Genomic DNA, 21,703 nt, shown 5'->3' on the forward strand with positions numbered 1-21,703 from the left:
TGTTGCATTTAAGTGTTGTATGAACTTTATGTATGAACTTGTATTAATTTGGTCTATTCGGTGTTGTGTAATGAAGATGAGCCGGCAATGGATGTACGATGACCGATGCTCTCCCCAGTTCGTTGAGGGCGTGCGTACTTTTCTTCTTGCGGCTGAGGCAAACAAGCGGGCAGATGGTTTTATGCCTTGTCCATGTGCTCGCTGTAAGAATGGTCACAATTACTCTACGTCAAGAACCATTCACGTCCACCTGTTTAAGACCGGTTTCATGCCCCATTATAATGTTTGGACCAAGCACGGAGAAAGAGGGGTTATGATGGAAGACAATGAAGAAGAAGAGGACGACGACAGCTATCCTGGCCATGGGTTCCCTGAATACGATGATACAACAATGGGGGAAGAAGCTGAGCCGGTAATGCGGGAAGAAGCTGAGCCGGCAATGCGGGAAGAAGCTGAAGAAGAGGCATCAGATGAGCCCGTTGATGATCTAGGTCGGGCCATTGCCGATGCAAAGAGAAACTGCGCATGTGATTTGGAGAAGAAGTTGCAGAGCATGTTAGAGGATCACAAAAAATTGTTGTACCTGAATTGCGTAGGTGACAAGAAAAAGCTGGGCACCACACTGGAATTGCTGCAATGGAAGGCAGAGAATGGTGTATCTGACAAGGGATTTGGAAAGTTGCTGGTAATGATAAAGGATATGCTTCCAAAGGACAACAAATTGCCCGAGAGTACGTACGAAGCAAGGAAGGTTGTCTGCCCTCTAGGGTTAGAGGTGCAGAAGATACATGCATGCCCTAATGATTGCATCCTCTACCGCGGTGAGTACGAGGATTTGAATGCTTGCCCGGTATGTGGTGCATTGCTCTATAAGATCTGCCGCGATGACCCTGGTGATGTCGAGGGCCGGCGCCCCAGGAAGAAGATTCCTTCCAAGGTGATGTGGTATGCTCCTATAATACCACGGTTGAAACGTTTGTTCCAAAACAAAGAGCATGCCAAGGCGATGCGATGGCACAGAGAAGACCGTAAGAAAGACGGAAAGTTGAGAGTACCCGCTGACGGGTCGTAGTGGAGAAAATCAAAAGAAAGTACAGGAAGGAGTTTGCAGATGACGCAAGGAGCGTATGGTTTGGTCTAAGCGCAGATGGCATTAATCCTTTTGGGGAGCAGAGCAGCAACCATAGCACCTGGCCTGTGACTCTATGTTTGTATAACCTTCCTCCTTGGTTGTGCATGAAGTGGAAGTTCATTATGATGCCAGTGCTCATCCAAGGCCCTAAGCAACCCGGCAACGACATTGATGTTTACCTAAGGCCATTAGTTGAAGAACTCTTACAACTGTGGAATGGAACAGGTGTACGTGCATGGGATGAGCACATGGGGGAAGAATTTGACCTAAAGGCGTTGTTGTTCGTGACCATCAATGATTGGCCTGCTCTCAGTAACCTTTCAGGACAGACAAACAAGGGATACCGTGCATGCACGCACTGTTTGGACGATACCGACAGTATATATTTGGCTAATTGTAAGAAGAATGTGTACCTGGGACATCGTCGATTTCTTCCGAGCAGGCATCCCGTAAGAAAGAAAGGCAAGCATTTCAAAGGTGAGGCAGATCACCGGACGAAGCCTCACCACCGTACTGGTGCTGATGTACATGATATGGCCAAGGATTTGAAGGTGGTCTTTGGAAAGGGTCCTGGTGGACAACCTATTCCGAATGACGTTGACGGACACGCACCCATGTGGAAGAAGAAATCTATATTTTGGGACCTGCCCTATTGGAAAGACCCCGAGGTCCGCTCCGCAATCGACGTGATGCACGTGACGAAGAATCTTTGTGTGACCCTGCTTGGCTTCTTGGGCGTGTATGCGAAGACAAAAGATACACCTGAGGCACGGGAGGACCAGCAACTTATGCACGGAAAAGACGGCATACATCAGGGTCATGCAAGCTACGCTCTTACCAAAGAAGAGAAGGAAATCTTCTTTGAATGCCTGCTCAGTATTAAGGTACCGTCTGGCTTCTCGTCGAATATAAAGGGAATAATAAACATGGCAGAGAAAAAGTTCCAGAACCTAAAGTCTCATGACTGCCACGTGATTATGACGCAACTGCTTCCGGTTGCATTGATGGGGCTTCCAAGCCAAGAAAAAGAAAAGATAAGGAAGCGAATGCATCGTACGATGAGTCAAAGCGGCACATAGTTCTTTCTAGGAAGAGAAACATCGTGGGAGTGGATGACAAGACAGACAAGTCAGAAGATTATGAAAAGTTTGATGAAATTGCTCCATTCACAGTGAATATTGACCCGAGCATCCCGTTAAATGATGAAGATTTTCCATGGCTACGACCCAAAGGGACACACGCGAAGAAAAAGTTTCACACCCAAAGATTTGGGATGTGATCGGCTTAGCTATCATCACTTTCTTCTGTGTTTCACACCCAGGAGGGAATCTCTGTAATAGTTAGGGTAGCTAGTTATGTGTTTTGGCATTTGAAACGCGAAGAAATTTTATGTGCAAGCAAATTCTTTCATGCATTTATTGATTTTTTCAGCTAAATGACCCTGAAATTGAAAAGCATTTCAAATGAACTCAGAAAAGGATGAAAGTTGGCATGGTATCATAATTTCACCCACATAGCATGTGCAAAAAAGTAGAGAGGGTTACCGCAAAAACTGGATACACTTCGTGTACAAAATGGACAATCTGTTTCGAAGTATCAGGGTTTCGGACGAAAACTCATCCGTTACAAAGGCATTTCATTTTTAAATAACTTAAGCATTACCAAATTGAATATAATGATAAAACACACTAATATTAAACATAATAAAAAAGAATCACTGGAAAATGTATTTTTAAAGTTAAGTTATTCACAAACTAGTGATTCACACAAATTTCAAATAATTCAAAATTTAAACTATTCAAATTTAAAAACTACCGGCACTAACTGAAAGTTTCTAAAAACTATCAAAAATATTCACAAAGAAACTCTAAATACAGCAAAAAACAACTAAAAATAAATAAAACAAAATAAATAAAGCAGAAAAGAAAAAACTAAATGAAAGAAGCCCACCTATCGGGCCACAGCGGCCTGCATACGACTAGAAACCCAACCTGTTGTTGGGCCAGGATGAAGGCCCGCAAGCCCAATAGGCCCCACAGGGCAGAGTAGCAGAGGTAGGCCCAGAAGGCCTGCTTTAGAGAGGAGCTCGAGACAACAGCGGCGTCGGGGCTTATAAGCAGGTGTGAGCGCCCTTCGGCTAGCGAGGTGGGACTAAACTTCTGCGCCCCTCGCCTGGCAGCGCACCCCCTTTAGTACCGGGTCATGGCACCAACCGGTACTAAAGGGGGGGCCTTTAGTACCGGTTGGAGCCAGGAACCGGTACTAAAGGGGGGTGCTCCCCCCCCCCCCCCCGCTTGGCCTGGCCAAAACAGGCCTTTAGTACCGGTTGGTGTCTCCAACCAGTACTAAAGGTGTCCCCTATATAAGAAACACTTCAAAAAATTTCAGTTTCTCATCTCCCACTTCTCTCTGCCGCCGCCCCGTCCCGCGCCGTCGCCGCCCCCGTCGCGCCGTCCCCGTCGACTCCGCGACGCCCCCGTCCTCGTCGCGTCGTCCCCGTCGACTCCGCGGCACCCCCGTCGCCGTCCCGGTCGCCGATCCCCTCGCTTCGCCGTTGCCGTCGCCTTTGGATCGACCTCGCCCTCGCCGTCGCCGTCGCCTCGACCTTGCCCGCGCGCGCTGTGAGCCCCTCCCCCGGCCCCTCTCCTCCCTCCAATCGATCGTAGCGCACACCGGCGCCGGCGCCGGCGCCGACCGTGCGCACACACACGCGCGCGCACACACACACTACATGCACACACACACACACACTACACACACACTAGACGCGCACACACACACATTTTTTCTGTTTTTAGCTTTTAGTTTTTTCTGTTTTTCTGTTTTTCATACAAAGTTTTAGATGAATTAATTAATTAGATTAGATTAATGTCAAATAGTATGTAGAAATGTTAGTTATAATATATATAATGTCAAATCTTATAGAAATGTTAGAAATTTTGGAAATGTTAGTTTTAGCTAGCTAGATGAATTAGATTAATTTCAAATTGTTAGACGATGATCGATGTTTTTTTAGTTTCTTATATTTTTAGTTATAAAATTTAGAATTTGCATATATGAAATCATCACAATCCATCATTTAAAAAATGTTACTTTACTTTTGCGGCATATAGTATTTTGTTGTCGACGATGCCCGGCCCGCATCCTCGCCGTCGACACGTCCGCGACGACGTCCTGCTTCAGAGGACCCATGTCCGGGACTGGGCTCCGCCGGGCTGGCACTGGGAGGTGCTACCTTCAGGGGCGCGATGCTTGGTGAGGAACCCGGCCCCGGGTCCCGTCGTCGACCCTCATCTCCTTTGGTGGCATTCATGTGGGCCACTTTCGGTGCGGAGGGAGCCTGCCCCGGCGGAGGTGGTACGTTGCCGTGTCAGGGAGGAGGACGAGCACGTCCATCGCTACATGGCTGCTATGGACGTCAGGTTCTCCAATACCTGGCAGGTTCTTTGGGGAGATCACTTGAGCTATGATCCAGCGATGGTTCCTTCTCTTTGGGTGTCCACCGCCCGCACCTCAGGAACCGTGAGTGGCCTAGATTACTCTGTACTATTCGATCTTTATTAGCTTGCTAGCTAGCTAGCTAGTGATGTATTCAATATTATATCTATTATTCGAGATGATGTATTCGAGATTATATCTGTTATTCGAGACGATGTATTCGAGATTATATCTATTATTCGAGATTATACTAAATTGTTTTATATTTCTTTTGGCATAGTTAAATAAAAGCTATGGCAAACAATACCGACAGAGAGAGAGAACAGACCATGCTCGATATCATACGCAGGCCAGATGATGATCAGAATGAAGAAGATTTTGACGGCTCCGAATTTCTAAACAACACCGGAGAGGGTGATATGATATTCGATCGCGACGACCGAGAAGATGAAGTCATGAACTACGACGAAGAACATGTTGATCCTGAAACAACAAACACCGGCGAGGTATATATATTTATATAAGCAGGAATCTGGTGATCATCGCATGTTTTAAATGAGTTGAAGATATATTAACGAATCGATCTTTCTTCTTTCAGCCATCTGGATCGAGCAAATCTTCAGGCAAAAGGACGAAACGAGGCCCGAACAAAAAGTTGAAGGAGGGTGTAAAGTACAATATCGAGGCAATCGGACCTAATGGCGAACCATTAGCGCCTAAGAAGATTGCGGACAAGTTCGTTCGTCAGTGCGGAGTTATTGTGAAGGACCAACTCCCGATCTCCCTTCAAGAATGGAGAAAGCCAGCAAATCCACGTCCAGATGTTACTTTTGTCGACGAGAAGCAAAAAAATCTGCTTTGGGACACTCTCATGGAACATTTCACCTTATCAGATAATTTCACAGAAGCAGACGTGCGGAAAGTCAAGGACGCTGCTTTTAGGAAGATGGCGGTTGCATTCAAGAACCACAAGAGAATGACGTGGGAGAAGTACGTCAAGGGAGGAAGGAAGACTCCAGTATTCGAGGGGATACTAGAGAATCAAAGTGCTCATTGGGACGATTTCGTGAAATTCAAGGATTCAGAATTAGCTAAGGAATTGTCGAGAATAAACAAGAAGAATGCCGAAAAAAAGGATAAGTTCCATAAGCTGGGGCCAGGTGGCTACGCGGTGGCAATGCCTAAGTGGGATACGTCTGAGAAAGAGATGGAGGATGCAGGTGTCACTCCGGTTAGTAAGAGCTGGCCCCCCAGGTGCAGGACTTGGTTCTATGCGCATGGGGGGGAGTTGGACCCGAAGACAGGCAATGTTTTGACGAAGGCATGTCTGAACGGAGCCGACGATGCGCTACTTGTTGCAATAGAAGAGGCTCGATCGGGGGTGTTCCAACCCAACAGAGAGAACGACGAGCTTACGCGTGCCCTGGGAAATCCTGAACACCCGGGAAGAACATGAGGCAAGGGCGCTATTCCGTGGTATGAGGGGTTTTCGGACTGGAACGCCGACTACAGAACCCGTGCGAGAAAGAAGATTGCGGAGGAGAAGAAGAGGAAGATGGAGGAGGAGCAAAGGAAGCTCGACTATGAACGCCTTCAAGGCCTAGAAGCAAGTCAAGCGGAATTGGCAGCTAAATTCCAGCGGCAGCAGGAGCAGATCGACTCACTTAGCCAGCAAAGGGGGTCTCAGCAGCTGCAGCAGCTAGCAGATGATCCAGCATTGGATACCACCGCCCCATCCATGCCGAGAAGCAGCGTGGGTTCTGCCCCGGGCGACGCAGTAGTGCTGGATAGATACCCCGTGGATGACATCACGGAGAACACTAACTGCGAGCTACACGTCAAAATGAAGAACATATCCATGAAGGTGGCGGACGCCGTTGCTTTTTCAAATTCCCCCAAGGAAACCTTCCATTGCAACCCGATTCCAGCGGGCTATGCTCGTGTCTTGGTTGATGAGGTGGTGGACCAATATTCGGGGCTAGAGCTTGACATTCCTGGAGGTGATGAGGAGCACACACTCGGAGATGCCAAACATCGTATCATCCTATGGAGAAAGGATTGCATCATTTTTCGAAGGCCACCGACACCGCGTCACCCGACTCCTCGTCGAAGTCCGCCATCGAGTCAGCAGACTCCCGCTCCTCCAAGTCCACCAACGCGTGAGGCCACTCCTCCTCCTCCAAGTCCGGCAAAGTGTCAAGCCACTCCTCCTCAAAGTCCGGCACAGCTTCAGGCCACTCCTCCTCGTCCAACTCAGCCCCGTCAGCCGTCTCCGCCGCCTCAGCAATCGCAGAAGAGACACCCCGCAGCTATGGTGTGTAGCGGTACCAGTCGAGGTCATAGTACAGGAAGTACAGGCGGAGGCAAGCGATATAAGTATGGTCCAAACCTCACTACTCCTCTTCCTGTGAGGGCTTACGACAGGACCGAGGAGCAAACCAATGCCATAGTGCGGGCAGAAGTCGATGCCCATTTTGGACCGAAACCGCCACCGCCGCCAAGGGAGAAAGTGCCTGTGGAAGTAGTTGACCACTTCATTCGTATGGCTCAACCACCAGCTCCTAAGCCTGTTGACACAGACTATGAGCGCCACATCAGGAAGTTACATCGACAACGTCTATAGAAGGAGGCGAGCTCGAGCTCGAGCAAACAACAAGCAGCTGTCGAAAAATGCGGGAAAACCGTTGCCTAGCTGGGAGAACAGGCAGCGCAATCGACCCCCCCGCTTGTTGTGCCGACAACACGTGACAGTACGCGCGCCCAATATTATTGTGGCCAAACAGTTTACGTTCCCGAGGTGGGCGATGTGGTAATAACCCAGGAGCATATAATGCAGGCTGAAGAACTCAAGATCACTATTGGACAACTCCTCGAGATCGAGGACATGCCTGTGATTACAGAGGAGGAAATAAAACGGAAATATGTCCGAGGCCAACCTTTGGTCAAGCCAGAAGATGTCAAGAAGCTCCCAACGAGAATGTATGAATTGCATCAATGGTACATGGACATTACCAAGAGATCCGATCGAGAGTCCCTCATGGTGTCTGTCAAGAAGGATCATTACTACCATGAGAAAGCTGTGGCCGTTGAGTATTCTGAACTATTTCAGTTATACAATCAAGACGCACTCGACAAATCTATCGTCAGTTGCTATTGTCTGTAAGTGATTTCTTTCTGTAATTTAAGTCTCAAGCTAGCTGTAGTGATCCTTTTGATCAATCATTACCTGTAATTATCCTCACTATATTCTTTTCTGTGGTATTATGCAGGATGAAGATGTATGAAATGAGAAAAGGTGGACGCTATGGCATTGGGTTCATTGACCCAAACACCGTTAATCAATACACATGGAAAATGAGCAAGTATTATGAAAAGCAGGTAGAGGACAGCATGCTAGAGTTCTTGAAGCGCCTCAAATACAATGAAGATATACTACTTCCTTACAACTTCGAGTGAGTGACACTTTCTTGTACTACAAATTCTCTGTTTTTGCCTACTAGCAAGCTACATGTTTTTGCTTACATATGCCCGCTTAATTAAGACATGCAAACGTGTGTTCATGCAGATTTCACTGGATCTTGTGTATCATTAAAGTTGACGCCGGAACAGTTGAAATACTGGACTCGCTACTCAAAGCAAATAGTGACTACAACATCTTGTATGGGATAGTCAACAGGTAATTTCAATCATTATTAACTATATATCTCGGCCTATTTAGTTCGTCATTTCATGATATGAACTATTTAATAACCCATTTATTCATTTTCTTTGTCGGCGGGCAGGGCTTGGGCAAGGTTCATCAGCGTCACGGAAGGCGAATGGAAACCATAGCTGAAATGGTTTCGATCCAAGGTAAGTAATTAAGTAGTACTAGCTAGCTAGCTAGCTGCCATCTCTTTAATTATCATGCTTGATTAATTATTATCTGATCAAATTAAATTCCATTCTCGTAATAAAGGCCCTGAAGCAGGCGCAGGGGACTAATCTGTGTGCATACTGCGTTTGCGAGAACATTCGCATGATGGCGTCCGAAAGGAGCAGATCTCAAAGACAGGAATGGGTACGCTTGTCAGAACACTATTCACAATTTTTACACCATTATCGATATCTAGTCACACAACTAATACACATGCATATTGATCTCCTTCTTAACAGTTCAAAGAGGTGCGGGAAAAGCTCCTAGAAACGGAGCGCGTAGAAGCACTTCAAGAGGAAATAGCGGGATTTTTGCTCGACCAGGTCATAAATCCGAAGGGAGAATACTATTACCCGCTACCGCCCCCATCGAACATGTCATGAACCACTTCCAATTGTCATCGTGCTCCGAAGGAACCAATTAGGCTAATGCCACTGGCTCCGAAGGCAACATGCATATGTAGGAGAAATTGTATATAGCTATACATGTGTGTATGTGTAAATTAATATGGTGGTTTGTGAGACATTGATGATATATATATATGATTGGTTCTACTAGAAATTCTATTTATATATATATATATGCATAACGTGTACAATGTGTAGTACTGTAAAATACCAGCAAACGAAAAAGAATTAAAATGGAAAACACAAAATTAAATGAAAAAGAAATCATAAAACCAAAAATCCCCCAAACATTTTAGTACCGGTTGGTGTTACCAACCGGTACTAAAGGGCTCCCGGCCTCCGGAGCTGGCTCGGGCCACGTGGTTGCCGTTTAGCACCGGTTCGTGCTGAACCGGTACTAAAGGGGGGGGCCTTTAGTGCCGAAATGTTAGTGCCGGTTCCGAAACCGGCACTAAAGGGCCTTACGAACCGGTGCTAATGGCCCGTTTTCTACTAGTGGGAGAGGGCTTTTGGAGTGCTCCAATCCCATTTTGTAGTTGTTGATGAACCTGCTAAACTATGGGACTCAGAGACCTTGTGGGAGGTGATGACATGATGGTGTGTGATCATGCACAACATGATCGTATAGGGTGAGGGTGAAGATGTTGCGAGAGATCTGAAATTTGAGAACATGGGTGATCACATCTGAAAGTGCTAGTTATCGACTAGAGGTGGGTGCATAGGCGATTTTTATGAAAGTTTTCAAAACATGAGGTCTTTGAAGATAAACAGTAGAAATGAACCTATTAATATGCAGCGGAAGGTAGACTACACTAGACAAGTCATAGTCAAGTAAGCAATGAAGTGAAAGCACAAAGACTATCAGCAGTTAGGTAGTATGGATCAGGATGGAAGACGATATGAAGCCAAACAGTATATAGTCTTCACTCAGTGAAGTCAGTCAGATCAGACAAGCAGGCAATGACTTCACGAAGACAAACTCTAAAGTAAAGGGAAGTGGAGGATAGAACCAGTTGCTTGGTGAAGACAAGTATTTGGTAGACCAGTTCCAGTTGCTGTGACAACTGTACGTCTGGTTAGGGAGGCTGAGATTTAACTCGGAAGACCGTGTCTTCAACTTATTCCCCTTGAGCTAAGGACATCCAGTCCTCGCCCAATCACTCTAGTAATTCTTCAAGGTAGACTTCCAAACCTTCACAGACTTCGTTCACCAGCGATCCACAATGGCTCTTGGATGCTCAGAACGCTATGCCTAACCGGCTGGAGGATTCACAGTCCTCAAGTGTAAAAAGTCTTCAGGTCACGCGGACAAAGACTTCAGTGATGCCTAACACTCTTTGGCTCTGGGTGTTTTGGTCTTTGTCCTCGCAAGGATCTCTCTCTCTCAAATGCTTCGGAGGTGGGTTGCTCTCAAACGACAAAAGCCGTGCACTAACTCTGACTAGCCACCAATTTATGGTGTAGGGGGTGGGCTATTTATAGCCAGGACACAACCCAATCTAATTTGTATGAAATGATCCTAGGTCACTAAGGAACCGACACGTGTCCAACGGTCGGATTTCAAACACACGCGGGAGCTTTACTTGGGCTACAAGCCAAGCTAACTCATCCAGCTCTGGATAAGATTTGCTCTCATTGTCTTCGCTTGAAGACATAGGATTTAAGTTGAGCATCACTTCAGTCACTCTAACTTTGTTCACTTGGACCCCACTTAACAGTATGGTGGTTCGTATGACTCAACAAAGAAGAAAAGGAAACTACGAAACAACTATGTCTTCGCACTCCATAGTCTTCAAGTGAATGTCTTCACATGTCATAATCTTCATCGTGAATGTCTTCATGAACCACCATTATCTTCAATGTTTTCACACATTTTTAGGGGTCATCTCTGGTAGGTAAACCGAATCAATAAGGGACTACTACCTATGTTATCCTGCAATTCTCACAAACACATTAGTCCCTCAACCAAGTTTGTCGTCAATACTCCAAAACCAGCTAGGGGTGGCACTAGATGCACTTACAATCTCCCCCTTTTTGGTGATTGATGACAAACTGGTTGAAGTTTTCAACGGGGATAAAAGTATGTGAGAGTGAAGGATAAGGCATTGTCTTCATAAGTTGCAAAAGGCTCCCCCCTGAAGATGTGCATATAAGTAGTTTGCTTTTGAATGCAAATGCACATGGCAGGTTTTACTTTGTGGAGATCCTATTCAACTTACAAAGACAATTCATCATGCATATATAAACATAACAAAGATAATGACATGCACAATGAAAAATGGGCGTCTGCAGAATGACTTCATGCGGAATTTATCATCGCATCACAACGTAGCAGCAAAAGTAGCATACGACCGTCAAGTTTAAGTGTTACAACTCAAAAACCAAATCATTTCAAAACGAGAGTTGTAAGAACTTAGAAAAAATAATGCAACCACCCCATATGGACCTGCTTGAAGACTATCAACCTCATACGCTTCTCCCCCTTTCGTCAGTAAGGACCAAAAGGGTTTGAAGACATAGAGGATCTACTCGTTTCCAGCTGGAGTAGAAGATGGAGCAGGGTCGACGCTGGAGTTTGGTGGTGCAGACGGGCCTGACGCAGAATCGTGATGCAGTGCAGCCAAGGTTGGTAAAGTGGCGTCGTCTTCTTCATCGATGACTCTCGCAACAACAGTTGCAGAAGAAGATGAATGCTCATAATCTTCAATAGAGGGAGTGCGACGCCAGCTTGCATTTTGGGGAGGTCTGGAGTCAAACTTGAAGTTCTCTGTGAAGCCATCTGCGCGTAGATCGTCTTCAGAACAAAGCAATGTCAGGCTCTTCCAGGAACGCCTACAGGATTCATGTGGAACAAAAGTGTTCTTGGTGGCCAAGTTACGAATGCGATTGACATCCACCAAGATACTCTGCATCTGACGCTTCAGCCAGTCATGATGCCTATCCTACTTTTGATGTAAAGCCACCAGAAGCTCACGATCGTTGAGGAGATTAGGATGCTTCTGAGGCCTGATGTCTACTACACAACCTTCTTCTTGTAGACGTTGTTGGGCCTCCAAGTGTAGAGGTTTGTAGGACAGTAGCAAATTTCCCTCAAGTGGATGACCTAACGTTTATCAATCCATAGGAGGCGTAGGATAAATATGGTCTCTCTCAAGCAACCCTGCAACCAAATAACAAAGAGTCTCTTGTGTCCCCAACACACCCAATACAATGGTAAATTGTATAGGTGCACTAGTTCGGCGAAGAGATGGTGATACAAGTGCAATATGGATAGTAGATAAAGGTATTTGTAATCTGAAATTTTAAAAACAGCAACGTAACTAATGATAAAAGTGAGCGTAAACGGTATTGCAATGCGTTGAAACAAGGACTAGGGTTCATACTTTCGCTAGTGTAAGTTCCCTCAACAATAATAACATAATTGGATCACATAACTATCCCTGAACATGCAACAAAGAGTCACTCCAAAGTCACTAATAGCGGAGAACAAACAAAGAGATTATGGTAGGGTACGAAACCACCTCAAAGTTATTCTTTCCAATCAATCCGTTGGGCTATTCCTATAAGTGTCACAAACAGCCCTAGAGTTCATACTAGAATAACACCTTAAGACACAAATCAACCAAAACCCTAATGTCACCTAGATACTCCAATGTCACCTCAAGTATCCGTGGGTATGATTATACGATATGCATCACACAGTCTCAGATTCGTCTATTCAACCAACACATAGAAGCTCATAGAGTGCCCCAAAGTTCTACCGGAGAATCACAACGAAAACGCGTGCCAACCCCTATGCATAGGTTCATGGGCGGAACCTGCAAGTTGATCACCAAAAGATACATCAAGTGAATCACGTGATATCCCATTGTCACCACAGATATCCATGGCAAGACATACATCAAGTGTTCTCAAATCTTTAAAGACTCAATCCGATAAGATTACTTCAAAGGGAAAACTCAATTCATTACAAGAGAGTAGAGGTGGGAAGAAACATAAGATCCAACTATAATGGAAAAGCTCGCGATACATCAAGATCGTATCACCTCAAGAACACGAGAGAGAGAGAGATCAAACACATAGCTACTGGTACATACCCTCAGCCCCGAGGGAGAACTACTCCCTCCTCGTCGTGGAGAGCACCGGGATGATGAAGATGGCCATCGGAGAGGGATTGCCCCCTCCGGTAGGGTGCCGGAACGGGTCTAGATTGGTTTTTGGTGGCTATGGAGGCTTCTGGCGGCGGAACTCCCGATCTATCGTCTGTTCTGGAAGTTTTAGGATACGTAGGTATATATGGGTGCAGGAAGTACGTTGGTGGAGCTTCGGGGGCCCCACGAGGCAGGGGGCGCGCCCTAGGCGGGGGCGCGCCCCTCACCCTCGTGAGCACCTCCCTTGGCTCCTGACGTGGGGTCCAAGTCCATCCGGTAGATTTCCTTCCAAAAATAACTTCTCCAGTTGATTTCGTTCCGTTTCGACTCCGTTTGATATTCGTTTTCTTCGAAACACTGAAATAGGCAAAAAACAGCAATTCTGGGCTGGGCCTCCGGTTAATAGGTTAGTCCCAAAATAAATATAAAAGTGGATAATAAAGCCCAATATTGCCCAAAACAGTAGATAACATAGCACGGAGCAATCAAAAATTATAGATACGTTGGAGACGTATCAAGCATCCCCAAGCTTAATTCCTACTCGTCCTCGAGTAGGTAAATGATAAAAACAGAATTTTTGATGTGGAATGCTAGTTGGCATAATTTCAATGCAATTCTTCTTAATTGTGGTACGAATATTCAGATCCGAAAGATTCAAGACAAAAGTTCATATTGACATAAAAATGATAATACTTCAAGCGTACTGACTAAGCAATTATGTCTTCTCAAAATAACATGGCCAAAGAAAGTCCATCCCTACAAAATCATATAGTTTAGTCATGCTCCATTTTCGTCACACAAGAATGCTCTCATCATGCACAACCCTGATGACAAGCCAAGCAATTGTTTCATACTTTAGTAATCTCAAACCTATAAACTTTCATGCAATATATGAGCGCGAGCCATGGATATAGCACTATGGGTGGAATAGAATAATGAGGGGGTTATGTGGAGAAGACAAAAAAGGAGAAAGTATCACATCAACGAGGCTAATCAATGGGCTATGGAGATGCCCATCGATTGATGTTAATGCAAGGAGTAGGGATTGCCATGCAACAGATGCACTAGACCTACAAATGTATGAAAGCTCAACAAAAGAAACTAGTGGGTGTGCATCCAACTTGCTTGCTCACGAAGACCTAGGGCACTTGAGGAGGCCCATTGTTGGAATATACAAGCCAAGTTCTATAATGAAAAATTCCCACTAGTATATGAAAGTGATAACATGAGAGACTCTCTACTATGAAGAGCATGGTGCTACTTTGAAGCACAAGTGTGGTAAAAGGATAGTAACATTGTCCCTTCTCTCCTTTTCTCTCATTTTTTGGGCCTTCTCTTTTTTATGGCCTTTCTCTTTTTTTATTCCTCACTTGGGACAATGCTCTAATAATGATGATCATCACACTTCTATTTATTTACAACTCGATACTAGAACAAAGATGACTCTATATGAATGCCTCCGGCGGTGTACCGGGATATGCAATGAACCAAGAGTGACATGTATGAAAGAATTATGAATGGTGGTTGCCACAAATACTATGTCAACTACATGATCATGCTAAGCAATATGGCAATGATGAATGTGTCATGATGAACGGAATGATGGAAAGTTGCATGGCAATATATCTCGGAATGGCTATGGAAATGTCATAATAGGTAGGTATGGTGGCTATTTTGAGGAAGATATAAGGAGGTTTATGTGTGAAAGAGCGTATCATATCACAGGGTTTGGATGCACCGGCGAAGTTTGCGCCAACTCTCAATGTGAGAAAGGGCAATACACGGTACCGAAGAAGCTAGCAAGGATGGAAGGGTGAGAGTGTGTATAATCCATGGACTCAACATTAGTCATAAAGAACTCACATACTTATTGCAAAAATCTACAAGTCATCAAAAACCTCGGCACTACGCGCATGCTCCTAGGGGGATAGATTGGTAGGAAAAGACCATCGCTCGTCCCCGACCACCACTCATAAGGAGGACAATCAAATAACACCTCATGTTTCAAATTTGTTACACAATGTTTACCATACATGCATGCTACGGGACTTGCAAACTTCAACACAAGCATTTCTCAATTTCACAACTACTCAACTAGCACGACTTTGATATTATTACCTCCATATCTCAAAACAATCATCAAGCATCAAACTTCTCTTAGTATTCAACACACTCATAAGAAAGTTTTTACTAATCTTGTATACCTAGCATATTAGGATTTTAAGCAAATTACCATGCTATTTAAGACTCTCAAAATAATCTAATTGAAGCATGAGAGTTCATCTATTTCTTCAAAATAAAACTACCACCATGCTCTAAAAGATATAAGTGAAGCACTAGAGGAAATGACAAACTACTTCGAAAGATATAAGGGAAGATCAATGAGTAGTCTAATAATTATGCAACTATGTGAAGACTCTTTAACATTTAATAATTTCAGATCTTGGTATTTTATTCAAACAGCAAGCAAAGAAAAATAAAATGACATTCTAAGAATAGCAAACATCATGTGAAGAAGCAAAAACTTAGGATCAACCAAAACTAACCGATAGTTGTTGAAGAAGAAAGGTGGGATGCCAACCGGGGCATCCCCAAGCTTAGACGCTTGAGACTACTTGAAATATTATCTTGGATGCCATGGGCATCCCCAATCTTGAGCTTTTGTGTTTCCTTAATTCCTCTCATATCAAGGTCTCCCTAAATCTCAAAAGCTTCATCCACACAAAACTCAACAAGGACTCGTGAGATAAGTTAGTATAAACCATTGCCAAAACCTTATCATACTCTATTGTAGAAAATCACTAAAATTATTATTCAACATTGAATACTAAATGCCTCTGCATATTTAATAGTCCTATCCTCAAATAGAATCGTTAAAGAAGCAAACATATGCAAACAATGAAAACATAACAGCAATGTGCCTAAACAGGACAGTCTGTAAAGAATGCAGCAACATCCATACTTTCCTAGCTCCAAAAATTATGAAAGAAAATTCCCACTGTAGTAAATTTATCAGATCTTAATATGCAAAAGGTTTCAACATTTTATCACATTCTGACTTTTCTAGGGAATTATTGCAACAGCAGTAAACTTTCTGTTTTCAAACAGCAATATGTGGACTTCTAACATAGGCATAGTAAAGGCTATCAATGCCACTTTTATTGAAATAAAAGATGCAAAACATTGTTCGAAATAACAGCAAGAAAATCCTAACAAAATAAATTGACGCTCCAAGCAAAACACATATCATGTGGTGAATAAAAATATAGCTCCAAGTAAAGTTACCGATGAACGAAGACGAAGGAGGGGATGCCTTCCAGGGCATCCCCAAGCTTAGGCTCTTGGATATCCTTGAATATTACCTTGGGGTGCCTTGGGCATCCCCAAGCTTAGGCTCTTGCCACTCCTTATTCCATAGTCCATCGAATCCTTACCCAAAACTTGAAAATTTCACAACACAAAACTTAACAGAAAACTCGTAAGCACCGTTAGTATAAGAAAATAAATCACCACTTCAAGGTACTGTAATGAACTCATTATTTATTTATATTGGTGTTAAACCTACTGTATTCCAACTTATCTATGGTTTATAAACTATTTTACTAGCCAAAGATTCATCAAAATAAGTAAACAACACACGAAAAAACAGAATCTGTCAAAAACAGAACAGTCTGTAGTAATCTGGATCAAACATATACTTCTGGAACTCATAAAATTCTCAAATAAATTGATGGACCTGAGGAATTTATCTATTAATCATCTGCAAAAATAATTAACTAGATATCACTCTCCAAATAAAAATGGTAGCAATTCTCGTGAGCGCTAAAGTTTCTGTTTTTTACAGCATGATCGCAAAGACTTCCCCCAAGTCTTCCCAAAGGTTTTACTTGGCACAAACACTAATTAAAAGCATAAAACCACATCTAAACATAGGCTAGATGAATTATTTATTACTAAGCAAGGAACAAAAAATAAAGTTGGGTTGCCTCCCAACAAGCGCTATCGTTTGACGCCCCTAGCTAGGCATGATGATTTCAATGATGCTCACATAAAAGATAAGAATTGTAACATAAAGAGAGCATCATGAAGGATATAACTAGCACATTTAAGTCTAACCCACTTCCTATGCATAGGGATTTTGTGAGAAAACAACTTATGGAAACAATAATCAATTAGCATAGGAAGGTAAAGCAAGCAAAACTTCAAGATTTTAAGCACATAGGGAGGAAACTTGGTATTATTGCAATTCCTACAAGCATATATTCCTCCCTCATAATAATTTTCAGTAGCATCATGAATGAATTCAACAATATAACTATCACACAAAGCATTCTTTTCATGATATACAAGCATAGAATTTTTATTACTGTCCACATAAGCAAATTTCTTCTCATGAATAATAGTGGGAGCAAACTCAACAAAATAACTATCATGTGATTGAAAATTAAGATCAAGATGACAAGTTTCATGGTTATCATTATTCTTTAAAGCATACGTGTCATCACAATAATCATCATAGATAGGAGGCATGCTTTCATCATAGTAAATTTGCTCATCAAAGCTTGGGGGACGAAAAATATCATCTTCATCAAACATAGCTTCCCCAAGCTTGTGGCTTTGCATATCATTAGCATCATGGATATTCAAGGAATTCATACTAACAACATTGCAATCATGTTCATCATTCAAATATTTAGTGCCAAACATTCTAATGCATTCTTCTTCTAACACTTTGGCACAATTTTCCTTTCCATCATACTCACGAAAGATATTAAAAAGATGAAGCGTATGAGACAACTCAATTCCATTTTTAGTTTTCTTTTATAAACTAAACTAGTGATAAAACAAGAAACTAAAAGACTCGATTGCAAGATCTAAAGATATACCTTCAAGCACTCACCTCCCCGGCAACGGCGCCAGAAAAGAGCTTGATGTCTACTACACAACCTTCTTCTTGTAGACGTTGTTGGGCCTCCAAGTGCAGAGGTTTGTAGGACAGTAGCAAATTTCCCTCAAGTGGATGACCTAAGGTTTATCTATCCGTAGGAGGCATAGGATGAAGGTGGTCTCTCTCAAGCAACCCTGCAACCAAATAACAAAGAGTCTCTTGTGTCCCCAACACATCCAATACAATGGAAAATTGTATAGGTGCACTAGTTCGGCGAAGAGATGGTGATACAAGTGCAATATGGATAGTAGATAAAGGTATTTGTAATGTGAAATTTTAAAAACAGCAAGGTAACTAATGATAAAAGTGAGCGTAAACGGTATTGCAATGCGTTGAAACAAGGCCTAGGGTTCATACTTTCGCTAGTGTAAGTTCCCTCAACAATAATAACATAATTGGATCACATAACTATCCCTGAACATGCAACAAAGAGTCACTCCAAAGTCACTAATAGCGGAGAACAAACGAAGAGATTATGGTAGGGTACGAAACCACCTCAAAGTTATTCTTTCCAATCAATCCGTTGGGCTATTCGTATAAGTGTCACAAACAGCCCTAGAGTTCATACTAGAATAACACCTTAAGACACAAATCAACCAAAACCCTAATGTCACCTAGATACTCCAATGTCACCTCAAGTATCCGTGGGTATGATTATACGATATGCATCACACAATCTCAGATTCGTCTATTCAACCACCACATAGAACCTCATAGAGTGCCCCAAAGTTCTACCAGAGAATCACAACAAAAACGCGTGCCAACCCCTATGCATAGGTTCATGGGCGGAACCCGCAAGTTGATCACCGAAACATACATCAAGTGAATCATGTGATATCCCATTGTCACCACAGATATCCATGGCAAGACATACATCAAGTGTTCTCAAATCTTTAAAGACTCAATCCGATAAGATTAGTTCAAAGGGAAAACTCAATTCATTACAAGAGAGTAGAGGTGGGAAGAAACATAAGATCCAACTATAATGGCAAAGCTCGCGATACATCAAGATCGTATCACCTCAAGAACACGAGAGAGAGAGAGATCAAACACATAGCTACTGGTACATACCCTCAGCCCCGAGGGAGAACTAGTCCCTCCTCATCATGGAGAGCACCGGGATGATGAAGATGGCCACCGGAGAGGGATTGCCCCCTCCGCTAGGGTGCCGGAATGGGTCTAGATTTGTTTTCGGGGGCTACGGAGGCTTCTGGCGGCGGAACTCCCGATCTATTGTCTGTTCTGGAAGTTTTAGGATACGTAGGTATATATGGGTGCAGGAAGTACGTCGGTGGAGCTTCGGGGGCCCCACGAGGCAGGGGGTGCGCCCCCCACCCTCGTGAGCACCTCCCTTGGCTCCTGATATGGGGTCCAAGTCCATCCGGTAGCTTTCCTTCCAAAAATAACTTCTCCAGTTGATTTCGTTCCAATTCTACTCCGTTTGATATTCCTTTTCTTCAAAACACTAAAATAGGCAAAAAACAACAATTCTGGGCTGGGCCTCCGGTTAATAGGTTAGTCCCAAAAATAATATAAAAGTGGATAATAAAGCCCAATATTGCCCAAAACAGTAGATAACATAGCATGGAGCAATCAAAAGTTATAGATACGTTGGAGACGTATCAAGGCCTTTGAGCTATGGTGCTTGCAGTGGCTTCAAAGTTGACTCGGCGTAGTATGCGCAAGTTACCAGCCAGAGGATATGCAGGAGTTGTAGCGTTAGGCACATGAATCCCTTCAATAGGCTGTGTGAAGCTCTGGAATTCTGCATTCTGAAGGTGGATTGGATTCTTTGCTAGCTCGGGGTATATGGCTTCAATAGACATATCAACTTCAGGCAGAAAGACAATATGGTTGTGCGCTGAAGGCTGATAGTCAATGGTTGAATGAAGCTTAATCAAGCGTATCACCCATGGAGCATAAAATTTTAGGACAAACAAATCAATCCCAGAAGCAGCAAGCTGTCGAATAAAGAAATCCTGAGTGTTGAATCTGATGCCATTGATTATATAGAATACCAAAGTCTTCATGGTGCCTTCAAGTTTGGCTTCAGAAGAATTTCCTTTGATGGGCTAGAGAGTACGCCTCAGAATGTGGTACACTGTGCGTGGCAAGTACTCAAGATCCTTGACAAAGAACTCCTTTGGGTATTCGGCGTCTTAGGGCAATGGCTTCATCATGCTAAGCATTTGGCTCATATTTGGCTCTGGCTTCTGAAAAACGCTCTGCAGCTCATTCTGATGAAGCTGACAACTAGGTTCGTATAAGTCACCTAGAGTGGGCAGGGAAGTAAGCTCGATGATATCTTGAGCTTTGCCTTCGTGATGAACATCACCTATCATCCACTCAAGGACCCAAGTCTTCACATCCCTGTTGTAGCCTCGAATGTGTAGAGTGGCATAGAACTGCAGTAGAAGCTCTGCGTTCCAGTGTTCCTTGTCAGTCACAAAGGGCATATGTCGGTGTCAAAACCGGCGGATCTCGGGTAGGGGGTCCCGAACTGTGCGCCTAGGCGGATGGTAACAGGAGGCAGGGAACACGAAGTTTTACCCAGGTTCGGGCCCTCTTAATGGAGTTAAAAACCCTACGTCCTGCTTGATTAATATTGATGATATGGGCAGTACAAGAGTAGATCTACCACGAGATCAGAGAGGCTAAACCCTAGAAGCTAGCCTATGGTATGATTGTCTATTGTCCTACAGACTAAAACCCTCTAGTTTATATAGACACCGGAGAGGGCTAGGGTTACACAAGGTTGGTTACAAAGGAGGAGATATACATATCCGTATTGCCTAGCCTGCCTTCCACGCCAAGTAGAGTCCCATCCGGACACGAGACGAAGTCTTTAATCTTGTATCTTCATAGTCCAATAGTCCGGCCAAAGGATATAATCCGGCTGTCCGGAGACCCCCTAATCCAGGACACCCTCAGTAGCCCCTGAACCAGGCTTTCAATGACGATGAGTCCGGCGTGCAGTATTGTCTTCGGCATTGCAAGGCGGGTTCCTCCTCCGAATACATCACGGAAGAATTTGAATACAAGGATAGTGTCCGACCCTGCAAAATAAGTTCCACATACCACCATAGAGAGAATAATACTTCCACAAATCTAATCTGCTAACACGTCTTGGCAACACGACATTATGTCATGGCCCAGTGATTATTCGAACCATTTCCTTTAACTAGCCCCGCACATAGCGCGAGGTAGTTTTTTGACACGTCTTGTCAAAGCAGAGATCGTGTGGGTAACCCAACCGCACCATCGATTACGGCGCTTGAGGGATAAGCGAGTTTTACCAGGCTAGTGGGGGCGCATAGTTTCGACCGCCCATATAAAGGGACAAGGATTCACCTTTTCATCCACGCCTTCTTCCTCCTTCGCTCATCCACTTTTGCACACTTGAGCTCTAGCGCCCAAGTCCGCATTTCCCACCTCGACCTTCTCTAATCATGTCCAGAGCGGGAGGCAGGTGGATGGTCTCCTTCGTCACGGAGGGACACATTAAGAAGCTGAGGAGAGCCGGATACTTGCCCGACGACATCGCGCACCGGCTCCCAGATGAGGGGCAGCTCATCCCCACCCACAGGCCCCATGAGAGCGTAGTGTTCCTTACCCACTTCCTCCGCGGACTGGGATTCCCTCTCCACCCATTCGTCCGGGGCTCATGTTCTACTACGGCCTGGATTTCCATGATCTGGCCCTGAACTTCAT

Source organism: Triticum urartu, chromosome 6A (assembly GCF_056163025.1).
Source record: "Triticum urartu cultivar PI428250 chromosome 6A, HENAU_Tu73, whole genome shotgun sequence".
Lineage (NCBI taxonomy): Eukaryota > Viridiplantae > Streptophyta > Magnoliopsida > Poales > Poaceae > Triticum > Triticum urartu.